Source organism: Aedes aegypti, chromosome 2 (genome assembly GCF_002204515.2).
Source record: "Aedes aegypti strain LVP_AGWG chromosome 2, AaegL5.0 Primary Assembly, whole genome shotgun sequence".
Classification (NCBI taxonomy): domain Eukaryota; kingdom Metazoa; phylum Arthropoda; class Insecta; order Diptera; family Culicidae; genus Aedes; species Aedes aegypti.
In genome coordinates, this window is record NC_035108.1 from 367091564 (window position 1) to 367097260 (window position 5697).

Below are 5697 nucleotides of genomic sequence, written 5' to 3' on the forward strand. Positions count from 1 at the left end.
AAACCATTTGCTTATTAGTAAATTATTAAAACTTTTTTTTTCATTCATAGACAAATTGAAAAGCCACTTCGGATTTCCATCAACATCAATATTGATGGCATTCCATTATTCAAAAGTAGCAAATCACAGTTTTGGCCCATATTGTTCAATATTACGGAAATGCCTGAAATAGCGCCGATGACGATTGCCATATTTTATGGAAAATGCAAACCAACTAGTCTTGAAGATTTTTTGAAACAATTGGTTGAAGTGTTAAATCATGGAGTCATAATCAACGGCAGCAAGATCGATGTACAACTAAGATGCTTTATTTGTGATTCACCCGCACGCGCGTTTCTTAAAGGTTTATTTTGTCATATATGTACTGTAGCTTGCATTACAATTTACGATTGGTTTTCAGGTGTCGCTGGTTTTAACTCTAAAAACGGTTGCCTAAAGTGCGAGTGTGAAGGCGAGTACTCTCATGAATCAAGAACCGTTGTGTTCACATCGATCAATAATGCAAAACGTACTGATCAAAAGTTCAGGCAAAATGCATACAGTCATCATCAGAAAACTGCAACACCCTTACTTAATGTACCAGGTTTAAATCTAATTGAAGATATTATCGTAGGAGATCGTTTGCACTTGATTGATTTAGGAGTCATGAAGCGATTGTTGTTAGGATGGAGAGATGGAACATTAGGTTACGAAACGAAACTATCATCGCAACAAACCGAAAAGTTATCGCAGATACTGTATGGTATACAGCTACCCTCCGAGATCCACCGTAAGCTACGGGGGATGGATCATTTGTCATATTGGAAAGCTTCCGAATTCAGCAGTTTCTTACATACCCTTTCGAAAACGCACTGCAGCGAATAAAACACCTGCTTAGAAGTGGGTGGAAAAGCCTTGAACAAGCCATCAATAGGCTTTCCGAAATCAATGCTAGAGAATATTACACGATTCAAAAATACAAAAAATATCAGAGTAACTATCCGTGTGTTAGAACTTGTGGTAGCAAAAAAGTTATCAACGTAACTGAAGACTGTTTCCTAAGCGATGCAGATAGAAACGCTTGGTTTCTCACCCATACAAATCAAATTGTACGCTATGATCATGTTTCAGAATCTCCTCAGATGCTAATTTTTGGAAAGGTTTTATCATCAAAAATGGATTTCTTTATGTATCCAGTAAAATCGTCGTTTTTGAATATATACCTCGGAAATAAAAAAGGTTTATCTGGGGTAAATTCTCAGTTCAGTTGTAGCGACATAAAATGCAAATTAGTGTCAGTTGACTTTAAGGATAACCGTGTATTTATTCCATTGATACATACTTATACCAAATCGAATCAATTATAAAACTTAAATTTAGAGGCATGGTTAAAAAATAAATGCAATAAAAATCCACTTCATGACCGAGTACCAATTAATGGTTAAGTCACTTTTCTTCTTCTCTCCAATGCAAATAAACATAAGTAACCAAATAAACAATAAGTCTAACGTAATTAAACTGAAAAATTTCTACACATACATAAAAACATAAAAAAAAACAAAAAAAAAAAAGTAAAAGTTATAATTGGTTACTATGTTTTATTTTGCCCCTAGCTCCCCTACAATATCTCTTCAGATACATTAAGTATCAGTCGGCTCCTAATCAAGTACAACGTTGCAAGATGTTATTCACTGGAATCATCAAAAGCTGGATCGTTCCAGTCTGACTCGATATCTACAGCTTCAATGGCATCAGACGAATCAACGACCGAAGAAACATGTTCATCGGACTCATGATCACTGTGATTCTCCTCATGATCTTCAGGTGTGAACTCTGGCTCGAGTTTCATACCATCTTTAGTAGCACATTGCTGCTTTCGCCGTCTCACATGCCTTGTCCCACGACGCATGCCGGTTGTGAGTAATCGTTTGAGAGAATTTTTTAGCTTTTTCATGAAAAAGCTGGCCAGTTTATGTTGAGTTACCGTTTCAGACTCATCAGTTCCAACTTGCTAAAATAATTGCAGAACATGTCGATTTGGCATTATAGCAGTTTTTGGTCCTTTACGACTGGCTCCAGTCCACGTGCATTTCGTTTGGAATTCCTTGCTGAATAACAAATCGAGTACTCCAAGCATGCGATTATCCGCACAGTCGCCACTGACATTCAACGCAACCAATTAATCTAAAATGATAATAATTGAAAATAGACAGTTATTAGAATAAATTAGATTATATTGAAGTCGAATTAATTAGATTATATTAGATTGAAGTAAAACAGATTTACCATCTTCAACTTGAAGTCGTTGTCCGTCAGCTTATTTTCCAAATCAGCCAATTCATTCTCATCTTTGATAGGGTCGAAACAGAAAGACGATGGCTGTTCGATGTTCGTCGTATGGGAGATGAACTTTCGGACCGCGTCTAACATAAATTCGTTTTGAGTCCCAATACTTGCTATACGCTTCTCCAGTCGTTCCAGTCTGCTGTTTGTTTCTTGCAGTTGTTTGATAACCGTATCAAAACACTGTTGTGTTCCCGGCTCCACCACAGTATCTGCAGTATCGTACGCCACATACTGAAAAGCCTGAATTTCCGGGATATTATCTTCAGACAGCGTCGTGATGCCATTGACTGGAAGTACAGGTAGTGGCTGTTGGAGGATTTCACCCTGGGCGTTTTGAACATTATCCTCAACGTTTGTCAAAACGGTGGCGGGTGGTTGTCGAGGGGATGATGTTGTTCCTCGAGGAAATTCATCCTGAATCTCGCCTTGAACCTTTCCTCTTACTTCAATGACAATGGGAACCGATGACGAGGTTGTTTCTGCAGCAGATGAGCAAGGCGTATCGTTTAAAATGAGCAATTCTTGAAAGTTATTAGCCTCATTGTTTTTGGGTTTTCGTTTACGTCGAACTAGATTGCTGACTTCCGATGAGGATTCTCCGGATAAATCATCCAACATACGCTTCGCGGCATTAAATGATGCGATGGGATTCCGTTTCACCTTGCATTTATATTTCACCCAGGACTTCTTCGGGGAGCTGTTTTCGTCGCGGAGTAATCTTTCCTGTTCTGCGACACTCTTCACATTTGGCCACAGCAGAATGTTTCCGCTCCTTGATCCCCGCAGCCACGACGCAGGTACGACCGACAGCTCATTGCAACCCCGTGCGTTAGTTGTTTGAACAACGGCGAATGGCATTATCTGCAATAATGATGAATCATATGAATATTTAGTACTTTCAGAGGGCACTTCACTAACTTACCATTATTATTTTTAAACAGCAATAATTAAAATGATGCGATTTCTTCTGGTTCGGCTTTAACACAGATTAAAACACTGTTGCAAAATCAAAACAAGTGAGAAACGTCAAACGGCTCAAGTATATGAGAAGTTGCGCGTGAACTTTAATCGAACTTTCAAGTGTGGATTCAGTTCGGCATGAACTAAAAGCTACTTGAATGTGCATTTGAAGTTCAGAGAAAGTTCGCGCACTGCTTAATAATTCTTTCTAGTCTTTCGTCATTTTGAAATCAGCACATTAAGTAAAAGCATCCAATATTGTACATTGTGCGTATGGAGCCGTGGAATGAATCTGAACTTCAAAGAGCAGGACTCGAGTTCGAAACTTGGGGTAAGTAGTCCTGAAACATATAAAAAGAAAAAACATATATATACATATATATCATACTCTCATTACAAAAAAATAAAATAAAAAAGATTAAAATACCAATTCAATAATACGAAAATAGAACATGAGCAGTAAAATTAATCCCATTCGGATTTTTTTTTAAATTTTCCTTAAGTTCTTTTAAGTTCTATTTGGAGTTGAATAGCATTCTCCACGAGAGTCAAATCGTACTATTTGTAAACTTTTAAGTTTCCTTTCGAAGCTGAACAGTATTTTGTTAGAAGCTTGATCATCCTATCAGGACTTTAAAGTTCAGATAATTACTTAAAAAGTAAGCTGTTTAGAGTTCTTCTCAGTATTCTTTGTAAAGCTGATTAGGCACAATAATATCCTACAATCTGAACTTTTGGTTGCTTGGGAAGGGCTTATTATGCGATAACACGAGATTGCAAGCACATAAAAGGATGCTGTCTTCGACAAAGTTGCTCAGGAGGATAAGGACTTCCACATTGTAACTCGCTATCTCACCGGCTTATGGGATTGGAATCTTCAGGGTCGTATGGACATTCAATTCACCCAATACGCAAGCAGGGGATGATTGATTCAAGCAGGAGTCAAATTTCAACTCTTCACAAAAAGGATGAATACAGAATAGGCAAACATATTACATATTAGAAAAGGGGGGGTCTTGAATGCTTAGTGATCAACAAAGGACAAGGCTTGATGGTTCCTTTTGAACCCGGAGAACGACACAAAGAGAACTTGGTGAAAGGCCTTTAGAATTCAGGGCTGGTCTCTCTACGGATTTAGCTACACCTGAGGCTTCAACATTTTACAACAATTTATTTGTGACGTCACATATTGGGTACTTAGCTTTTAGGTGTTCTCACGGATCCGGAGTTTTGCTGATGGTGTTGATGGGTTGGTGCATGGTAGAAGGGTGGCAGGATCGCGATGGCCGACGCCGGTGACGCTATTCTTGGCGGCCAAAGACAATGGCGGTACGCACTCGGGTTGTAACACTTCCCAACGGTCACATCATCGACATCAACGGAACCAGGGCAACGAGAGCTGGCTTGATCTTCCCGGAAGGCACACCGACGGCACTGCACTGAAGATCTTGGACTAGAGTACAAAAGAAAAAGGTCCCTTGACGTGGACCTGGACACCAAGAATTAGCACCCTGCGACGTCACTACCTAACCTCTACTTTTCCACTGTTTCACTGATAATTACCTTTTTCTATTGTTTTCGCTTGTTTGTTGTATTCGTTATTTGTTTGTATCACTGTTCGTAGCTAGCTTAACTATAATTTTTAATTGATTATTATTTTAGGTTAGATTTCAGACACTACAATACTAACCATACTAATTATGTTTCAACACACTGTTTCTTCTAACAAGTATAACATAACTTTACTAATTTTAACCAATAACATTTTCACGTAACCTAATTTAAGAAAAGAAGCAACACAGAATTAAAAGGAATTTCACCAATAAAGAAAAACTATCACCATTAAATATAATATTTACAGGCGCGCGCACTCTACTTCCTACTTGGATCACTATTTGTTAAAAGAGACCGAATTTCTGTAAAACGGCTTCTTATATAGAATGCCGTTTCGCATAATTGTGTATTTGACATCTATGTTTTATGCTTTCATGTTTGCACATCCTGTTATATTCAGCACCCTCTGTGTGTGAAAACAAGGCTAACAGGGCTGTGATTATTTTGCCCGAACTCAAACTGCTCGAATGTATATCACATCTTGTCTACTTGGTATGGTTATGAAATGGGAACACGCACTCACTCATGACATTTTCGTCAACCTGCGAGTGTGAAAGTTCAACATTTGAAAAGGTCTCATTAAGGAAATAGAAGGAATAAACCTTTTGGTGGAGCCAACAAGTTAATCTTGGAACCGAACGGTTACAACATGAGATACAATTTAGTTCAGAACTCGACCGCTGCGTGGCGTTAGCGTCGATATGAACTTCCGGTAGGTGCTAATTGTGCGATAATACAAGAATGCGAACACATAGAAAGATGCAGTCTTCGGCAAAGTTGCTCAGGAGGATAAGGACT

General features: G+C 38.5%; 1 long non-coding RNA gene across 1 annotated transcript; it reads right to left on the minus strand.

The window, feature by feature from the left end:
* Positions 1 to 4436: 4436 nt before the first annotated feature.
* Positions 4437 to 5385, minus strand: LOC110675921. The gene is made up of 4 exons (XR_002499920.1): positions 5126 to 5385; positions 4976 to 5061; positions 4849 to 4918; positions 4437 to 4774 (listed from the first exon to the last, which is right to left on the minus strand). It is a non-coding gene; the product is annotated as an uncharacterized LOC110675921 (long non-coding RNA).
* Positions 5386 to 5697: the final 312 nt, after the last annotated feature.